At 37.5% G+C, this 22059-nt stretch overlaps 1 protein-coding gene across 1 annotated transcript in view; it reads left to right on the plus strand.

Moving 5' to 3' along the window:
* PDS5A (PDS5 cohesin associated factor A) overlaps positions 1 to 22059 on the plus strand; it is a 167383-nt gene that overhangs the window by 52217 nt on the left and 93107 nt on the right.

Consider the following 22059-nt stretch of genomic DNA (forward strand, 5'->3'; position numbering starts at 1 on the left):
GTGTGCGTGAGTGAGAGAGAGAGAGAGAGAAAGAGAGAGCTTGACTGCTTTATCATTTTTTGCTTGGCTTAATGCAATGGCCATCTAATTGGTGTTATCACTGCCTCAAATATCTCACCGCTCCAGTCCATCTTCCACTTTCTTGCCAAAGTGATTTTCCTGAAGTGCCAGTCTGACTGTGGCACTCTCTCCCAACCTAAACCCAGGGTTTCATATTTTACCTTCAAGATAAAATATGAAACCCTAATTGGCATTTAAAGCCTTTCACAACCTGAGTCCTTCCTACCTTTCCAGTCTACTTATACTTTCCTCTCCTTCATATAACCTAGAATCCAGCTACATTGGCCTACTTGCAGTTTTTTCTTCATTGGCCTCCGTTTCCTAATGCTGCCTTTTCATTGGCTATCTCCACCACTCCCCCGCCTCCCTCACCCCACCCCTGCCCAGAATGCTCTGTGTCTTCACTTCTGACTTCTAGCTTCCCTGGCTTCCTTCAAGACTCAGCTCAAACCCCACTTTCTTCAGGAGGCCTTTCCTGGTACTCCCTCTTCCCCCACTGGTAAGTACCTTCTATTTATATAACATCTGTTTTGCATATACATAATTTTTCTGTGTTATCTCCTTTAAAATGCAAATTGAAAGCAAGGTCTTTCTTTGCCTTTCTTTGTATCTCCAGCTCTTAGTACAAGGCTTGATACACAGTAAGTGTTTAATAAATGCTTATTGGCTGACTGACTGATTTAATGACTGGAAGAATAGTGGTGCCTTTGACAGAAAGAGGAGAAAATTTGGGAGGGAAGATAATGAGCTTTGTTTAAGACATGGCTAAGGTTGAGATATCTTCTGAGACATCTGATCCCAGAAATTGGAATTTCTGGTAGGCATTTGGTGATAGTGTCAGGATTAAAGCTCAAAGTAGAGAGATTAGGGCAGGATATATAGATCTGTAAGTCATCTATATGGATGGTGTCAGGCCTGGAGTCAGGAAGGTTCATCTTCCTGAGTTCAAATGTGGCCTCAGACACTTATAAGCTCTATGACTCTGGGCTAGTCCACTTACCCCTGTTTGCCTCAGTTTCCTCCTGTAAAATGAGCTGGAGAACGAAATGGCAAACCATTCTAATATCTTTGTCAAGAAAACTCCAAACAGATTTAGGAAGAGTTGGACATAACTGAACAACTACAACTGGATTATATTAGACTGAATTAGGGATTAGAGTTCTTGATGAGGGCAAAGAATATGTTTAAATGGAGTGAAGCATAGGGAGAAATGGAATGATAGAAGGATAAAGGAATATCTGAAATAGGGAAATGGAATATTCCTAGATGATGAGGAGATACAGTATTGTTTGACTGTGCTATCTGTGACTGAGGTGGAGTTGAAGGATCAAGTCATGAGTTTTAGGAGACTGAAGAATGGGAAGTTAGAGTTTGAGGGAGCAAACCATAGTGGAATAGAGAGTGGGATATGTTTGTGGGTCTATCTATTTGGGAGGAATGAAGGTTAGTAAAGAGTGACTTTTAAAGTGTACTCAGAATAAAGTATTATGGCAGTAATGACAAGTAGTAGTTGATTATGAGTGGAGGGGAAAACAGAAAAAACTTAAAGGAAAACAAAATTGTAATTTTTGTTGTCGAGGTGTCAAACTAGCAGCCAGTATTCAAAACTGCAAAATTTGAGGTTTTCTCATTCAGTCTACAGCCCACAGGGATCTGTTTCTATTTGAGTTTGACACCATTACACTAGTGGCTAGAGAACTGGCCTAAGAGTTAGGAAGAATTAAGTTCAAACCCTGTCTGATTTATACTGACTTTAGGATCATGGGCAAGTTACTTAGTCTGTGAGGACCCCTAGATAGCTCTCAAAGACCCTTAGTTGCAAAGCTAAAAGGGACTATCTACTTTGGTATTGTAAGTTCCTCATCAATAGATTCCTTCACTGATGAAATCACAGTTCTCATAAATTAAGGCAAAAATAAATTATGTTCATTATTCTCTGTTCCATGAGGCAATAAGTATGTAGTAGTACACTTTAATTTTTCATTTATAACTTTTTTACTATCAAAAAAATTAAAACTTTATTCCTAACCTTTGAACTAGTGCCACCTCCCTTATCCTGAGGGGACACTTCAAAATACTTCAGCTTTTTAGCTGGGTCTGTGATTTTTATTTTATTACTAGGTAGGTAGTCTAGTGGATACAGCACTGGGCCAGGAGTCAGGAAGACTTCTCAGACACTTCCTAGCTATGTGACCGTGAGTGAATCATTTAACTTCTTTCTGTTTCATTTTCCTCAACTATAAAAAAATTGGGTATATAGCACCTACCTCCCAGTGTTGTTTCAAGTGTCGAATGAGATATTTGTAAAGAGCTTTGCAAAACTTAAAGTGCTATGTAAAGGCTAGCTATTATTATTCACAGTTCTGATTAGTTGGATATCATGGTGTTCCTGATTCATTGCTGTATGTCATCACCCATTCCTCATTGGTGTTAAAAAGATCGGTTTGAGGAAGTTATTAAAAAGTACTGTGCAGTTTCCCAAGTGTAAGCAGGTGTTCTACTTAATTCTGGTTCTAGCTCTTTATGTTCTGCATGTGTCCAAGGTGCATTTACTCATGGACTAATTTTATAGGTTACCACCTAATTTGCTTGTTGTAATAAGGGCAGAATACTTTCTTCATCCATTTAGCTTTTCCTGTATGTATTATAGTGTAGCATTTTTTGCTACATCATACAGCTAGGTGGTACGGTGGGCAGCTGGGTAACTCAGTGGACAGAGCACTAGGCTTGGAATCAGGAAAACTCATCTTCATGAGTTCAACACTCTACTAGTTGTGTGACTTTGGGCAAGTCACTTAACCTATTTAATCTCATTTGTAAAATGAACTGGAGAAGAAAATGGCAAAATCACTCCCATATCTTTGTGAAGAAAACCTCAAATGGGGTCATGAAGAGTCAGACAGGACTGAAAAACAACTTAGCAACAACTTTTAGAAGAATTCCTAAAAGTAGAAAAATTAATTTTAAGCTCCTCATCAGAGGAAAAAAAGATATCTAGTTAATTTGCCAACTTTATAACCAGCTACTGAAAAGCCTTTTCAGTAAATTTTGAGAATTATTTTTGAAAGCAAACTGACAGGTCACTCAAGGCTATAAAATGTGTTTAATAGTGCTTCCTTTTTTGTGTGTGTGTGAAGGAGTGGGAGTTTTGGATTATGGAGTGTTTTGGGACTCTTTGTAGAATCTCCCCACTCAGGGAAACTCAGCATGCCATCTCCCTCAAAAAAAGCTAACTGAAGCACTGAGAATTTAAGTGGCTTTTCCATATCACAAAAATAGTGTCAAAGGTAAGGCTGTCTCCTGTCCCAAGGCCTGCTCTATTTAGGTTTTACGTATGGAGAAGTGGTAGTTAGGGACAGAGGAGTTTTGGTTCAGGAAGTCACTGATGTTACATTTTTTTTAGTGACAAGCCCTTTCCAGAAATAATGACACAACTGATTTGTTTAACTGTGTCCAAAGAAAGACGTTAAAGGGGGAAGGGAAGGATACATGAAAGGTTATTTACACAGATAATGAGATAATATGGGTGGACAACTGGATTGCATGTGCTTATGAAGCATGACCTGGTGTCTAAGGCCAGTCAGTAGATTAAAGTGTACTAAGTGAGCTAGTTTGCGCTCATTTAGTCATCAGGTGAAGGGTTGGTTCTTAGGGTAGGATCCCCAAAGATAACTGAATGATACACCATTAGAAAATAGGTTTTGCCTGATTACAGGCTCAGAATGAGTCAACAGGACGATATAGAAACCAAAAAAAAAAACCTAACACAATTTTGAGCTTCTTTGAGAGCCAGAGCTTCCAGTAATAAGGAGTTATGTGGTAGTCCTGCTGAATTTTACTTTTGTTAGATCACATTTACAGTATTTTATTCAGTTTATTCACTTAGTAAGCACCTGATATATGTGTGTGTGTGTGTGTGTGTGTATGTGTGTGTGTGTATATGTGTGTGTGTGTATATATATATATATATATATATATATATGCCAGTTATGGTACTATGGTCTGAGGATACAATGAAAGGTAAGACATTCCTTGTCCTTGAGGAGCTCGTGATCCAATAGGGGAGACAACATGCAAACAACAATGTACAAACAAGCTATATACAGGAAAAAAGATAGGAAATAATCAACAGAGGAGGGCACTAGAATTAATAGGATGATGGCAAGATCAGAGGGTATAACCAAACATGTCTTTAGCTGAGCTGCAGTGGAGGAGTAGGTCACTGGAATTGAGTTGATTGAGGAGCTGGGAAATTAGAATGTTTGATGTGGTATTAATATGTATATTGAAGTGCCCTAGTATGGGGGCTAGTCCCTGAGGGCAGAAATTGCTATGGAGAGAAAGGCTGTGAACCACATACTGAATTCATTGAGAAAGGAAGCAGAGTGTCTAAGGAGGTCAGTAGATAATAGCTACCAGAATATTGATTGAGTGATAAATTCAGATTGAATGAACCACAAAAGAGTTCAGGTTACTGAGTGGTGGTGGTAATGGGAAAGTCTGGAAGTGGCAGTTGGGAACAAGGAGTGTTTCAATTGTACTCTTCTCTTCCCCCAACCAGTGAATAAGTAGGGGTATGAGTGAAAGTGTAACCAGTACTAGAAAGAAGAGAATCAGATCTCAGTAAGTGTCAGAAAAGGGTGGGAGAGCAGGAAAGGAAAAGATTTAAGATGAAAGCAAGTTTAACTATTGTGTTAAACTTTATATAAACTTTAAAGTAAACCAAGCTTTACATAATAGTGATTTATAGTCATATACCATCTTTTTCTGATCTTTGTACAAGGAAATGTTCATATTTGTTTTGTCAAGTTCATGATAGTAAAAAAAAATTAGAGAGTCTGATGATTTATAATTCAATTTTTATGACATGCTCTTTTCTATAAGGTGATCTTATGACATGAACCCCCAAAATAAGATCATATGTTCTTCTTAATTAAATAGTAGGAATATCATAATTTTCAACATTAATCATTTGGGAACCATTTATTAAATAAGCAAAGCAGTGTGCTTTGATGGGCGGCACAAAGATCATTTAAGATATTCTACCATCATAGAATTTATATTCTGGTGAGGATATGTGTTGGGTGGTAGCGTTTGATATAGTTCCAGCAAATATTACACTGACTCCTCTTTTTAGTCTTAGTCATAGTAAGTGCCTACTATGTACCAGTTACTATTTGGAGCTTGGGGATAAAATTCCAAAAAGAAGACAGTACCTACTTTCAAGGAGCTTAGAAAAATATTCCTTGCCCTCAAGGCACTTACAATCTAACGGGAGAAGAATCCTCCTCTTCCTCTGCCCCCACAAAAAATGAGGAAACTGAAAAGCTGGAGATGGGAGAAGGTACAGAATTTGGGGGCATGGTAGAGAAGTCAGAGAAGTTCCAAAGTAGTGTGGCCAAGTGAAAAATAAGAAAAAGAAAGTTCCTGCCTTCAGGCCCTTATTACTATCTACTGGAGGAAGACAGTACACAAAAAGAAGTTGAAAAGTGGGGTGGTGCCAGAGGGTACCCAGAATAGGGAAATGATGTTCAGAGTTAAACCAGGTAGAGAAAACTTAGCTGGAAAATTCTGAGCCCTCTCTATAAGAGAGGTTTGCTTGAGGCGGGGGAGGGGAGTTTATTTGAGAGAGGCAGGTGAGGGAGCTTAAGTGATGTTGAGTATGAAAACTGAATCAGTCTCTGTGACTATGATGAAGATATTTCAGGTAATGAGCTTATCCTGGGTGAGGCATGATGTTTTTATTTTATTTTAACATTTCAATTTATTATTTATTTCTTTTTAACATTCTTTTAAGATTTTTGTTTCAAAATTCTCTCCTTCCTCCTAACCCTCCCACACCCACTGAGAAGGCAAGCAAGATGATATCTATTATGTGTGTGAGATTATGCAGAACATATTTCTGTGTTAGCCATATTTTTTTAAAAAAGGAAAAATAAAATGAGAAAATTATACTTCACTTGGTACTCAGAGTTTATCAGTTCACTCTCTCTCTGGAGGTAGGTAGCATTTTTTTTTTCATCATGAATCCTTTGGAATTGTCTTAGATTGTTGTATTGATTAAAGTTGCCAAGTCTTTCACGGTTGATCAGCATTATAACATTGTTATTACTGTGCACAATGATCTCACTTCACTTTGCATCAGTTGATATAGTTCTTGCCATGTTTTTCTTAAACCACTACCCTCCCTCAACATTTCTTACAGCACAGTAGTACTCCATCACAATAATATGCCACAACCTATCCATTCCCATATTGATAAGCATTCCCTCAATTTCCAATTCTCTGCCACCACAAAAAGATTAGCTGTAAATGTTTTTGTAGAAATAGGTCTTTTTTCCCTTTTTCTTTTATCTCTTTGGGACGCAGACATAGTAGTGGTATTGCTTGGTCAATGGGGGTTTTGTAGCACTTTGGGCATAGTTCCAAATTGTTTTCCAGAATGATTTGGATCAATTCACAACTCCACCAACAATGCATTAATGTCCCAATTTTCCCACATTCCCTCCAACATTTATCCTTTTCCTTTTCTGTCATATTAACCAATCTGATAGGTGTGAGGTGGTATCTCAGAGTTGTTTTAATTTACATTTCTCTAATCAATAGTAATTTAGAGCATTTTTTCATATGACTGTGGGTAGCTTTGCTTTTTTCATCTGAAAACTGCCTGTTCATATCCTTTGACCATTTCTCATTTGGGGAATGACTTGTGTTCTTATAAATTTGACTCAGTTCTCTATATATTCAAGAAATGAGGCCTTTTTCAAAGAAACATGTTGTAAAATTTTTTGATACTACTTTATTGTCTAAGATACCGTTTAGTATAATTTAGTTTCCCTGATTATCTCTTTTAATCAGATCTATTTTTGCTTTTCTTTGAATGAGATCATGACCCCTGCCTTTTTCACATCAGCTGAAGCATATTAGATTCTGCTATAGCCCTTTAATTTAACTCTTTGTGTGTGTCTTTCTGTTTCAGGTGTGTCTCTTGTAAACAACATTTTGTTGGATTCTGATTTCTGATTCATTCTATCTGCTTCCATTTGATGTGTGAGCTTATCCCATTCATATTAGTAGTTATGCTTTCCAGCCATTCCATTTTCTTCTGCTTATTCTCTCTGTTTTTTTATCTTGTCCCTCTTCAAAAGTCTATTTTGTTTCTAACTGCTACCTCCCTTATTCCGTCCTCCCTTTTTATCATCCTTCACCTCTATTGGGCAAGTTACATTTCTGTTCACAGCTGAGTGTGTGTGTGTGTGTGTATTCTGGCAACAAGAGTAAAATTCAAGCATTCCCTGCCTTCCCCTGCCTATTTGCTGTCCATTGTAAAAAGTTATTCCTTGTGAGACTCTTTTTATGTAAGAAAATTTTCCCTAGTCTATTTCTCCTTTCCCCCTTCTCTCAGTGCATTCCTCTTTCTCATGCCTTCCTTTTTTTTTTTTGAGATAATTTCAACATAATCAACTACTCCCATACCATATGTCTGTGTAAACTCTTTTAACTGCCCTAATTAGATTTCTTAGGAGTTACAGGTATTATCTTCCCACATAGGAATGTGAACAGTTTAACTTTATTGAGGCCCTTATGATTATTCTTTCATGTTTACATTTTTATGCATCTCCTGAGGCTTCTGTTTCAATGTCACATTTTCTATTCAGCTCTGGCCTTTTCATGAGAAATGCTTGAAAGTCCTCTATTCATTAAAAGTCTATTTTTTTTCCTTTGAAGGATTATACTCAGTCTTGCTGGGTAAATTATTCTTCATTATACTCCTAACTCATTGGCCTTCAAGAATGTCATATTCCAAGCCCTCTGATCCCTTAACAAGGAAGCCACTAAGTCTTGTGTGGTCTTGACTGTAGTTCTGTGTTATTTGAATTGTTTCTTCCTGGCTGCTTGTAATATTTTCTCCTTGACCTGGGAGCTCTGGAATTTGGCTATAATATTCCTGGGTGTTTTCATTTTGAGATCTCTTTCAGGAGGTAATCAATGGATTCTTTCCATTTTTATTTTGCCCTCTGCTTCTAGAATATTAGGGCAGTTTTCCTTGATAAGGAATGTTATCCTTGATAAGGGTGTCACTTTGAAAGGTGACATCTAGGTTCTTTTTTTTTTTTTACTTTTCTTTCTTTTTAAGGCAATTGGGGTTAAGTGACTTGCCCAGGATCACTCAGCTAGTAAGTGTCAAGTATTTGGTCTGAGACCAGATTTGAACTCAGGTCCTCCTGACTTCAGGACTTGTGCTCCATCTAGGCTCTTTTTGATCATAGTTTTCAGAAAGTCCAGTAACTGTAAAATTATTTCTTCTGGTCAGTTGTTTTTTTCCAATGAGATATTTCACATTGTCTTCCTTTTTTTTCATTCTTTTGATGTCTCTTAAAATCATTAGCTTCTATTTGCTCAATTTTAATTTTTGAGGAATTATTTTCTTCTATGAGCTTTTGTACTTCCTTTTCCATTTGGTTAATTCTGCTTTTTAAGGTGTTCTTTCTTCAGTGAATTTTTGTGCCTCTTTTTCCATGTGGCCAATTATGCTTTTCAAGGCATTCTCCTCCTCATTGGATTTTTGTACCTCTTTTGTACTATTTGGCTTATTCTGTTTTTAAGATGTTTTCTTCAGTATTTTTTGGTGCCTCCTTTACCAAGCTATTGACTCTTTTTTCATGATTTTCTTGTGTCACTCTCATTTCTCTTCCCAATTTTTCCTCTCTCTCTTGATTTTCAAAATCCTTTTTGAGCTCTTCCATGGTCTGAGATCAATTTATATTCTCTTGGAGGCTTTGGATGTTGGAGCTTTGACTTTGTTATCTTCTTCTGATCTTTCTTGTTACCATAGTAATTTTCTGTACTCAGATTTCTGTTTGCTCATTTTCCCAAACTATTTCTTGACTTTTAACTCTTTTTTTCTAAAGTGGGTCTCTGCTTCCATGGTGGGGAATGCATTGTTCCTAGCTTTAGGGGTTTTGTTCAGCTGTTTTCAGAGATACTTCTAGGAACCTGTAAGTTTTCAGTTCTTCCAAGATGGTATGATCTAAGGAGATATGTGTTTACTACTCTGCTTGCCTGTGCTCTGATCTTGAGCCACCACAAGCACTCTTTTCTGCCCTGGAACTGTGAAGAGGGTCCCTGATATGCCATGGCGGCAAGCTCTGGTGTTGCTAGTGTTTGTTGCTAGTGTTCCTCCTTGCCCAGGGACTGTCATCCTAGACTTCAGTCTGGAACAAGTATGGGCAGAGCAACAGAGTCCTGCCCTTGGTGCCAGCAAAGGGACCCCTGTAATCTCCTTCTAACCAGTTATTCAACTCCTTTATTGTCTGTGGGCTGAGAGTTCTAGGTTTGGGGGGGAGGTTGTTGTTGTTGTTGTTGTTTTTGGGTTTTTTGGTGAGGCAGTCGAGTTTAAATGACTTGCACAGGGTCACACAGCTAAGGGCCAAGAGCTCTGGAAGCAGCCCCTACAGCTGCTGATTCAGTCATTCCCAAGGCTTGTTCCTTGCTGGGGCCTGGTCTGTGCTGGTGTAGCCCAATAGACTGACTTCCACTCATACCCTGATGTGACAGTCTTTTCCTGCTGACCTTCTAAGTTATCTTGGGCTGGAAAATTGTTTCACTCTGTGCTTTTGTGGGTTCTGCTCCTTGAAAATTTATTTGGGACATTATTTAAAGGTATTTGGAGGGGTTTAGGAGAGAGCTCAGGTGAGTTCCTGCCTTTTCTCTATTATCTTGGCTCTGCCATCCCCTCCCCCCTTTAATAATTCTTGAAATATGTCTAGGCTCTTTCTTTGATCATGGCTTTCAAGCAGTCCACTAATTCTTAAATTATCTCTTCTTGCTCTGTTTTCCAGGTCAGTTATTTTTCCAGCAGGGTATTTCATATTTTCTTCTATTTTTTTTTCATTCTTTTGATTTTATTGTTTCTTGGTGTCTTATGGAGACATTCACTTTCACTTGTCCAATTCTAATTTTTAATTAAGAGTTTTTGTACCTTCCCCCCAATTTGGCCAATTCTGCTTTTTTTTTTTAAGGAGTTCCTTTCTTCAGTGAATTTTTTTTGTCCCTCTTTATTCATTAGGCCAATTGTTTTTTAAGTTACTTTTTTCTGTATTTTTTGTGCCTATTTTACCAAATTGTTAATTCTCTTTTCATGGTTTTCTTCCATCACTCTCACTTCTTTTCCCAAGTTTTCCTCTACCACTCTTACCTCTTCTTCAACTCTTCCAGAAATTTTGGTTGCATTTGGTTCCAATTAGTATTTTTCTTTGAGGATTTTTTTGGTAGCTGTTTTCTTTCTTTATTTGTTCATTTTTTGGTAGCTGTTTTCACATTGTTATTTTCTTATGAGTTTATATCTTAGTCTTCCCTGCCACTGTAGTAGCTTTTAATGATGAAATTTTTTGTTTGTTTGCTCATTTTCTCAGCCTGTTTCTTGATTTTGAACTTTATGTTAAAGTTGGGCTCTGCTCATGTAGGAGTGGGGAGGCATTGTCCCAAGCTTCAGGCTTTTTTGTGCTGCTATTTTCAGAGCTAGTCCTGGGAATCTGCTAGTTTTTGGTTGTTCTAAGGTGTTGTGATTCTGAAAGAGGTTTGGTCACTACTCTTCTGTTTTGTGTTCTGGTCTTTATCCAAGATGGGCCCCTGATCTTCTGCAAAGGCAACCTAGGCCCCTGCTCTGTTGTGAAAACCCCCAGCACTCCTCTCTGTACTGCATGTGGGCAGTAGAGTAGTCTATCACCCTTTTCTATCTCTGGGCTGAGAGCTCCTGAATTAGCTGCTATGGTAGCTGTGTTACCCTACTGCATGTGTGACCTCCGGACAGGCCGCCACCCCTCTCTCACAGACTTCTACCAATCTCTTAAGGTTTCTTAGGCTGGAAAAATGTCATCCTGACCGTTTGTTGATTTATTTCAAAATTGTTTGGAGAAGACTATTTAGAGAGTTCAGCTGAGTGGCTTCTCCTAATCCACTCTTTTGGCTACCATGATGTTTTTATAGTCAAAACCCAGCAGAGCAGCTGATGGGAAATGAGTTTTAAACCAGTTTTAAACTCTTCCCTATTGTGCCGAGTCAGCTTTCTTGGCCCTCTGTCTTTATTGACAAGTCACATCCCAGTGATAATAAGTGTCTGATATTCTTTGTGAGTGAGTCTTGTTGCTCAAGTTATATGGAGTGCTGGGGCTATCAGAATTTCAGTTTTAATGAAGTGTTTGAAGAGACAGTCTCGATAAAGATGTGGGAAAAATTTGCTCACAAATTGTTCCCAGCTGCTGTTAGCAGACTTATTCTCAGTAGCCCCCTTGGATAAGTCTTGACAAACTCACAAAGCATAATTTCCCCTTGGGACTATTTCCAAAGCCTGATAAGAACAACTGAAGAAGAGGAGGAGGAGGAAGGAGGAGGAGGAAGGAGAAGGAAGAAAGAAGAAAAAGAAGAATTCACATTTGTATTAGCACTTTAAGTCCTGCAGTAGGCTTTTACTTAGGTTCTCATTTGATCCCCATAGCAACTTTCAGGTAGGAGCTTTTATTATCTCTATTTTACAAGTGAGGAACCTTTGGATTGGAGGTCAGCTGACTTGCCCTAGGTTATAGTACCCAAAGGGGTCTGTGAACCTAGGACTTCCTTACTCAAAGGTCCAATACTCTATCCACTATCCACCACACTATCACATTATCAGTCTCTTAACAGGTGTTACACTGTTTAGTTCATTAAACATTTATTAAGTGGGAAAGAACAATTTGACAGGTGTGGAGTCTGCAAAGGTGAAATAATGTTAGAAAAGTAAGTTAGAACCAGATTGTTGAAGGCCTTGAATGTCAGGCATGGAAGACTAGTAGGAAAATTGCCTTGACAGTGATCTAATAATGGATGTATTACTTTGGGAGTAAGAGATAAGATCTAGTTTGGAGGCTGGGAGAGCAATTGGCTAGCTACATTTGAATGAGGGGCAATGAGGACCTGAAATAAGCTCCTTTAAACTTACCTATTTGGGAGATTGGTGTTGCCATCATTAGATATGGGCCAAAAAGTCAACTTGTCAATCAAGTATTCAATTGGAGATGTTGAACAGCCTGTTGGAAATGGGGGACTTTTCAGGATGAAAGGTATTGATTTAGGTGTCATGTCACTAGAATGGAGGTGCTAACTGCAGCTGTAGAAGTCAAAGGAGTGACCAAGGAAGAAGGTAAAAGGAGAAGAGATTTGAGTATAGCATTTTACTTTTTTAATTGTTGATTTAAAAAAATTTTTTTACCTTTATTTCCAAATACATCCCTCCTCTCATTTCTTCCTTCCTCAGACATCCCATGCAATAAAAAATTAAAAAGATGAAAAAACAGTTCACCAAAACAATCTACATGTCAATTGATTTGATATTAAATGCAGTGTTCCATAGCTATAGTTTCTCATTTATTTAATGAACACAGCCTTTATGAAAAAGAATAAAACAGGTGCTAAATAGCCTGTCTTTCTGAATCTGTCACGTTTTTATTTTATTTGTTCTTTACATTCACTTATTTCCTTACTTTGTTAGGTTTTTGTGTATATGTCAAGCTACTTGAGGGTAGCACTATTGTTATTTTTCAAATTTGTGTTATCCCTGGTCCCTAGCCCTAGCACAATGACTTGGATTTAATGTTTGTTGTTTTAATTCAGTAAACATTTATTAAGTGTCTATTATGTGCCATGCCCAGTGCTGCTCTAAGGATAGAAAAGGAGGCAAAAGATAATCAGCCCCTGCCTTCAAGGAGTTTACAGTCTAAGGGAGGAGATACCATGCAAACAAATATATATATAAAGCAAGCTGTTTACAGAGTAAATAGCAAATAATTAAGAGAGGGAAAGCACTGAATTAAGAGGAGAAGAGGAGTTATGGAAGGCTGCAGGCGACTAGGTTGTGCAGTGGACCTGGAGTCAGGAAGACTGGCCTCAGACACTTACTAGCTTTGTGACCCTGGGCAAGTCACTTAACTCTGTTTGTCTCAGTTTCCTCATCTATAAAAGGAGCTAGAGAAGGAAATGGCAAACCACTCCAGTATCTTTGCCAAGAAAACCCCAAGTGGAGTGATGAAGAGTCAGATACAACTGAACAACAGGCAGGATTTCTTGTAGAAGGTGGAATTTTAGGTAGGACTTAAAGGAAGCCAGGAGTTCAGCAGTTGGAGAGGAGAAAGGAGAGTGTTGTATGAATGGGGGGATAGCCAGAGAAAATGCCCAGAGCCTTCGTAGAACAGTTAGGAGGCCAGTGTTACTGAACGAAAGAGTACACATCTGGGAGGGGTAGGGTGTAGGAAGACTGGAAAAGTAGGAGATAAGAAATGAAAAGAGAAGGAAGGACATCATGGTAGGGTGGTCCTTTACTGACAGAGAAAGGAGATAATCTGGGTTCAGAACTTGTTTTTTAATATTCCTTTTTTGAAATGAATTTGACAAACATCAGTAAACAAGAACTTTTCTATATATAGAGAGGATTGTATATGAAACTAACTTATGTATAGCTTATTATTTTAAAGTCTATATTAAATTTAACATGATAATACCCTACTTGTCTTTATCCCCTTCTGAAATTCCTTCTGTTTTCTTTTGTATATTTTTTAAATGTTACATTGACTTTCTTTTTGTGTGTGTCACTATCACTACCTCCCTCTCCACTGTACCCCATCTCCATAACTGACCTGCAAAAATAAAAGCCCTGCCTTGTAACAAACAAATACAGTCAAACAAAACAAATTTATGTATTGGTCTTGTCTGAAAACAGTTGCCTCTTTCTGCACCCACAAACCATTACCTCTGTACTGAGAGGTGGAAAACATATTTCATCAGTGTTCTGGAGTCAGCATTGACTCTTGTACTGATTAGAGTTTTTATGTCTTTTAAAATTGTTTTTCTTTAAAGTATTGTAATTTTAGCAATTGTTTTCCTGCTTCTCCTCATATTTAAATCAGTTAATACAAGTTAATACTAGTTTTCTCTAAATCTCTAAAAAAAATTTTATCATTTCTTTCATCACAATAATATTCCATTACCTTCATACATCATAATTTGATGATCCATTCCCCATTTAGTGGATACCTACTTTATTTCTTAGAGTGGGTGCTGCCACAAAAGTGCTGTTATAAGTATTTTTGTTACATATGGGTCCTTTCTGTTTTGATCTCTTTGGGATATATGCCTAATACTGTCATCACTCTCGGACCATTTTTTTTTCCTATGATGGTCACTATGTGGGTACTATTATCTTAAGATAGGTTGCTTACTATATGAATCAGAGTTGGGAGTATTAGTGTGCAATCAGCCATTTTCCAACCTGTAAAATGAGGACATTTAGAGTAAATGATTTCTAAGGTGACTTCTAGCTCTAGATTCTATTATATGAGAACAATGAGCATTATATTTGAGTAGTGATAATGTCCTTAAGTACGATGGTGGCCATAGAATGAACAATTTTAAAAGTTTTTTGGTTGATGAAACACAATGAGGGATATTATTAATAGGAACTTTGGTTGCTGAGTATTAGGGGCAAGGGAAAAGGATAATTGATTTAGAGTGCAGAGGGATCTTAGAAATCATGTAGTCCAACCTCCCATTTTCCAGATGAGGAAAATAAGGCCATAGAAATTGAGTAATTTGCTCATCATCAGACAGCTAAGAAATGGCAAGAGCTATGATTTAAACCTAGCTCTTGTAATTCCAAATTTAGTGCGTTTTTCATTCCACCATTGCCTGTCTTGGCTGGGGGAACCACCAGAGAGGTTGGAGACCAAAAGAAAGGTGTTATACACAATAAAATATTTATAGTAGCAATTTTTGATGTAGCAAAGAAATGGAAACAGAGCAGATGCCCAAGATTGGGGAATGTCTAAACAAATTTCAGTACATGAATAATGAAATATTAGTGCACTCTAAGAAACAGTGAAGAGATACAAAAGGAAATAAGCAGGGCCCTGAAAACAATATACACAATGGCTACAATTATGTAAATAGAAAGAACAATCTCCCTTTTCTGCCCCTCCAAAAACAACCACTATAACCACAAACTCCTCTTCTTTGCTAAGGTGAGTGGGAGACTGGGTGTAGCACATCCATATACTCTCAAATTGTCTTTTTTGGTTAGTTTTGCTGAACTTTATTTCCAAGGATGGATCTTTAGGGAGGAGAAGGAAGCGATATATTTGGAAATAAAAATGATATAAAAGCAATGAATATGAAGTTTTGTTTTGTTTTTTTAAAGACTAGGGGAATGGTTTTCAACAAAACAGGAAAAATGAAAATAATAGATTGAATTTGAAGTGTCAAGTGTGCCTTGTGATCAAGTGCACAAGTCTTGACCGTTAGAAATGCAAGATTGATATTTAGAAGAGGGATCAGAGATATATCTTAGAATAGTTTTGAGCTTCCTTTGGCTGGAAGTGATAGTTGAAGCTTGAGAGTTGTTGCTATTTCTAATGGAGAAAGTCTAGAATGAGAAAAGCGGGTGTTGGGAGACTGAACATTAGGGAACTTATTTAAAGGGCGGGAGGAAAAGGATTTTTTGAGGAAAGAGAAGTAGGAGAGCCAAGGTAGAATAAAATTGAGGAAATCAAAGTAGTAAGCTTCAGAAAGGAGAAGAGTAGCCTACTGCTGAGGTGTCAAGGGAATAAGGCTTTTAGATTTGGTGAAGAGGACGTATATCCAAGGTGCTTGGTTACTTTAATTGCAGTTTCTTTGATCATGAAGACTAAAAGCTAGAGGAATGAGAGAGTGCTTATTGACAGAATACAATGGAAGTTATAGAGTGCTTGTTTGAGAATTTGGACAGTACCTTTTGAATGTTGCTCTTAAAATACTGGAAGAGCCTCACCATTCCAGGAATGGTTGTGGGGGGGGAGAGACCCACAAAAAAAAAACACAAAACCAAAACCCCAGGCTACAACTGTTAGGAAGTAGAGAGTGACATCTTTGGTGTTATACCAACCTTTGAAGTCCTGCTTCATTGTCATTGGGATCTTTGCTGAAGGTGACCTCAAGGACAGTGGTTGGGGGAGTTAGTCAGCAAGCATTTCTTAGCCACCTACTGTGTGCCAGGCACAGGATACAAAGAAAGGCAAGGAGCTTACAGTCTAATGGGGGAAATAACGTGCTAACAGCTATACAGTATACAATAAGGATAAATTTTAGACAACCACCAGAGGGAAGGAACTAGCATTAAGGGGGAATTGGGAATGGCTTCTTACAGAAAGTTGGACTTTAGTTAAGGACTTTGACTTGAAGGAAAACAGGGAAGCCAAGAGGGAGAGAATTTTAGGTGAGCAGGACAGCCAGCAAAAAGCTTAGAGTAGGCAGCTAGGTGCCACAGTGGATAGAGTCCTGGGCCTGTAGTTAGGAAGACTTGAGTTCAAAAGTGTCCTCAGACACTTACTTGCTTTGTGATCTTGGGTAAGTCACTTTACCTGTTTGCCTCTGTTTCCTCAACTGTAACATGAGGTTAATAATACCTCCCCAGAAAGATTATTGTGAGGATTAAATGAGATAATATTTGAAAAGTGCTTAAATGGTAGCTGACAGTATTTATTTATTTATTATTAACAACAGTGAGGAAGCCAGTGGGAAAGAAAGAATAGAAAGGGAAAGCCTAGGAGAAAGCTGATATTTGAGGATTAGTTGGACTAGAAAAGAGTTGCCAGTAGTATACTCAAGTAGTTTCCAGCAATCAGGAGAGAAGGCTTAAAATAGCCCAGGGTCCTTTGGAACTGTGGAAGCTTACATTTTCCCATTAGGGCATCTCTTTTCCCAGCCCCCAATACATATATAGGCGCACATTTAATATGTCCCAGAGCTCTGGATGGCACAAAATAAATAGGTGATTTTCACACCTTGAAAACTGGAGAAAATAAAATGTACTAACACATTGTTATTGAGTACTTTATCAAAGTGCAGAAATTCTGTAAAATCTAAGGAATCAGCTACAACTAAGCTTGAATACTACTGAGATATAAAAATATAAGTAGTTTCAGTCATATATATGACTCTGGAAATGTGATTAATTGTTGAATGTCCTTGTGATAACCTGCTTGCTCTGGCCTTCTATTTTATAAAGGATGCCAAAAAGATTTTGTATAGGTGAGAAAATTGGCATATTCATTGCTAATTACTGGTTTCTTGATTACCATTCATTATTTTTTCCAGTCACAAATTATATAACTTATAACTTCTCTCTCAGATATGTTGAGAATTGACCCCCATACTTGATACTGGATTAAATTTAAGTGACTTGAAAATAAATTATTTCTAGCTCTTGGCTTGTCTTTTAATACAGTTCTTTGTTAATGTGTGTTAGTGGGTAATTAATTGGACTTGGAGGTGGTTGAAGCAAATGGGGAGGGTCAGTTTTTGCTATGTAAAGATTAGTAATTTGCTAAATAATAAAGATTAATAACTTGACTATCTTTTGGTTGGATTTGTGGAACACTTATTCCATTTATCTGCTTAGTTATTTTTTGCCCAGTGCCATGTAGTTTTGATGCTGTCTGCTTTATAAATTTTAATTGAGAGACCACCTTCATTAACCTTTTTTTCAGCCTGCTTCATGTATTTCCCATTTATTTTTACCTATAAACTTCATTATCATCTTACTAAATTCTATAAATAAATCCCTTAGAATTTGATAGGCATTATATTGATTAAGTACATGAAGTATCTTGGAGAATATTGTCATTTTTATTTTATTACTCAGACCTATTTATGAACAGTACTTATTTAGGTCTTCTTTTAATTCGTCACTATAGTTTTATCGTTATCCAAACATAAGCCATATGTTTCTAGGTCAATTGCCAGATATACGATAACCAAATTTTAGTTGGAAGGGACCTCAAAGGCCATCTCTTTCGAGGAATAAAAAGAATTCTTACTCCAGTAGTACAACATATAGGACAAGTAGTCATCCAGATTCTGCTTGAAAACTTCTAGTGAAGGGGAATGAATCCACTATCTACTGGGGCAACCCTATTATTACTCTTTAGAACAGCTCTGATTGTTAGGCACTTTATTGTTGTTGTAAATTTGCATCTTTTCAGCTTCTACCCATTGTGCCTAGTTTCTAATCTCTGGAGCCACCAGAGCAGTCTAATGCCTCTTCCACATGACATCCTTTCAAATACTTGAAGACAGTTAACATGTTTCCCCTGAGATTTTTCTCCCTTAGTCTAAACATCTCTAGTGTCTTCAGATGATCCTTTCCAGCTTATCATTGTCCTTCAAGGCCTCTGATATACAAAGCCGCAAACGGAACTTCAGTTGTGGTCTGACCAAAGCAGAGTACAGGGGAACAATCACCTTCTTATTCCTGGAAATAAAACACTTAATGCAGTCCAAAATTACATTCTTTTATTATCCTTGAAAGTACCAAATCTTTGTTCTTTGTAATTTATGGCCATACGGATTATAGGAGCATAGATTTAGAGCTAGAAAGGACCTCAGAGGCCATTAAATCTATTCCCCATCCCTTCATTTTATAAATGAAGAAACTGAGACACAGAAATTACTTTGTTAGGGTCAAAAGCTTTTAAGTGTTTGAGACAGGAGTTGAACCCCAGGTCTTCCTGATTCCAGGTGCAGTGCCTTGGATCAGTCTTAGAAAGTTGTCTGTGCTGAAAAGTTGTGATTTTCATCTGTGGTCATGTGGCCAATATGTGACAAGTCTTTATGATTCCAAGGCTGGACCTCTATTCTTTTGTCTTAACTTCCTCTCAAGTTTCTAATAAATACGTTAAGTTTTTAGAAGTATTGTAGTTTTTGAAAATTAGTTAATACTATTTTAGGATTATAGGAATGATTTAGGGATGTGTATGAAGAGAATCCTGCCAGTTAGAGATGTAGGAAAGAGGAAAAGGGAAGTCAGTGACCTAAAATAGATAATCTTTTGTGAGCTTCTATAAACTATACTACTGTGCTAGTGGGTATAACAGGTAATTTGGCGAGGTTTACATTCTTTCCCTTCACAGCATTTATCTTTTAAATGCCCTTTTCCAGTTTGGGATCCATATCTAGCCACTGGAATTTATTACCATCTAGTGGCAGAAAGTGGAATTTTTTCCCCTGGATTATTCTCTGACATGATAGGCTCTGTTAGGACAGGAAAGAATGACTTTAAGCTTAACAAATTTTTTTTAGGAACCTGATGTTCCTGGATTCAGGCAATCTTACTGGAACTTTGTTTCTCCTTATAATTAAAATTAAAATTCTGCAGCTACAGTGATAACACTGTTACTATCACACTATCTTGACTGGAAGACTTCCATTGAAATGCCAATGTTCAAATTGACAGCCTGGAATTTTCTTTCCTTTAGAAAGAATTGTCAATTTAGATGAGATGTACTGGTAGTACCCAGGGAGGGCAGTGTGAGTCAGAGAATGGGGCTGATCCAAAAAATAAGGTTGAGGAACAAGATTGGGTCCTTCCCAAGTAGGGGATGAAGTAGACAACATAGAATGCTTAATTAGTTATGTTTAGCTTTAGATAGTATGGGGACTCTGTCCCAAGTTAATCTAGCTTTTGTTTTAGTGATTTGAGAAGGGAATAAAATGGGAGAGAAGCAGAAATTATGCAAATACATTCAAATGGATCTGTGGGCTCATGGATTTGGATGTTTGCTTAAATGATACAGCTGAAAGCCATCCATGTCAACTTGTTCTGTGGATCTCTTGTCCATATCCTTCCATAAATTCACACAGGGGGTCCACCCAACATACATAAAGCCCTTCACTTGAGCTCTCAACTTATCATTCCTTACCCTTGCTAAAACCAGTTCATTTTCTCTTCCTCTCATACTTTACGCAGATAATATCTTTTACTCTTGTTCTTTGAAATTTCTTCTTGGTTATTTTATAGGCTGCTTTATACATCTTTCTGTTGCCCTGGGAGCTCTCTTTTCTTCCCTTTGTCTCACATCGCCTAGCATTGTTCCCCACTGTCTCCTTTTCTCTAGTCTTTGATGAAATGACCCTTCTTACTGACCAACCTTTCCAAATTTTCCCTTAATCCTGTGCCCTCCTGTTTTTTTTTCCTCTAGGTGATTTCCCTTACTAATATTCTTTCTCCCAAGATAAAAGGATTGATGCAGACAGAAGATATGCTACACAAAGAATATATATCTGGTTCCTGGTTGGGCCTGATCAAGGATTCGAGTGTTTTAATACTCAACAGGGGCTGAAATATTATTTCATTTTTTTTCTCTGATAGTTCCATGACACAGGGGAGTAGGTAGGGCCTCCATATATGGCAGTGGGTTCCACATTGAGACCTCCAAGTTCAGTCCTTGGGTACTCAGTGATAAGTAAGAGCTGCAGCATGAAAGATACAACCTCCATGATATCTTAGAGTAAGGCAGCTTCCAAATCCCATTCAGGAAGATGGGCCAGGGTTAGAACCACTCTTCCACCTTCTTGTAACTAGTGATAAAGAAGAGAAGAGGAGGAAGACACAGATTTAGATCTTAATGGGTTTTAGAAGTCATCTAGTCCAATCTCCTTATTTTACAGGTGAGAAAACTAAAGCCCGGATCACATAGATAATAAGTAATAAAGGTGGGATTCAAACCCAGGCTCCAAATCCAGAGTTGTTTTCCACTATGCCATTAAAATATTTGCTGTTAGTAGAAGTATTATTGTGACATAGGAGTAAGCAGTCTCCTCTTTCAGCTTAGTTTAGGGAAAATGAGTTTTGGTTTATGAAATCCTCTTGGCCCAGACTCTGGGCTTTTGCCAAGGAGCCTCTACCTATCTAGGTGAAGTAATAAAGGTACAGAAAAGAAGCAAGAGCTAAGGAATTACTAGTGGACCTCACCTACCTTAGTACTTGGTGGTAATGGACTGCTGTTGGAGTTCAGCTTTCTTGTGAAGCAAGAAGGGAACATTCTAAACTGAACAGATAGGGGCTATTGACACGCACTCTATTTTTGACAGCTCCACCCCTATTCCTGACCATGTTATACCTTCAGGTATGCTTCCCTATCTTGTACCCTTTGCAATTGTCTTACATTATGCTACTATGTACTATACTAATTAACCTTGACTGCCATTTACATCATTATTCATGTTTTAGGTTCCATAGTTTACTCCCTTTTATCCTGCCATTTTGGTTGTATTTCTTTGATCTTAAAATCTTTGAGGTCTTAAAAAGCCTATTTGTTAAGAAGCAGAATCCCCTGGGGCGAGCCATACTTTAAGCCATTAATAGTTAGCACTTGGACTATCAATTATACTTTAGAAAGATGAACTAATAGTATGTTTCATTGGATAGGTTTCATTAAGAAGCACCAGGAGAAAAGAAAAGAATGTCATTGTGGAAATGGGAGAGTATCAAAGTCAAACTCTACGTTTTGCTAGCACTGCCTCTGGCTTTGCTAGGCAATACTTTAAAAAAAATTTTTATTGGTACATCACAGTTGTTTTCAACTATATCTCTCCCCATCCCAGATAGCCATCTCTTCAATGAATCAACAGATATCAGGCACTGAAAAACAAAGAAATGGAAAAAAAGAAAGAGAAAAAAAGCAGTTCAGTAAAACTAACTTAGAGTGTGTCTGACAGCCAAACGAAATGCATATGAGCTGTTAAATTTCTGGGACTAAAAGTGGCTTTCTGCACAAAGGTTGTGGAAATATAATCTTATATCTGTAGTAGGAGGGGTGTTTTATAGATTGAAGAATGTTTACTGGCTTTTTACAATAAGAGAGCAATTAAAATTAAATAAATATACTTTTTTATAATTATATTTAGTTTATTTTATTTAAGGCCTTTTGCCTTCATTAGAGGTTTTGCTTCATAATCAAATGAGCATGACTTCTTAATGTGTAATGTAAGACTTTTTCTAAATACAGATAACTTACAATATTGGTAACAACTGTATTCAGCACAGATTGGGCAACATAAATATTAACAACCTATTTCTTGATTTTGCAGCATATCAAATTAATTTGAAGTAGGTATTTATTTAGCTCAGAGGTTTTCCTTCTATAACTGCATATGAAA

The sequence above is a fragment of the Phascolarctos cinereus genome, unplaced genomic scaffold (assembly GCF_003287225.1).
Source record: "Phascolarctos cinereus isolate Bilbo 61053 unplaced genomic scaffold, phaCin_HiC Scaffold_9;HRSCAF=440, whole genome shotgun sequence".
Taxonomy (NCBI): Eukaryota; Metazoa; Chordata; class Mammalia; order Diprotodontia; family Phascolarctidae; genus Phascolarctos; species Phascolarctos cinereus.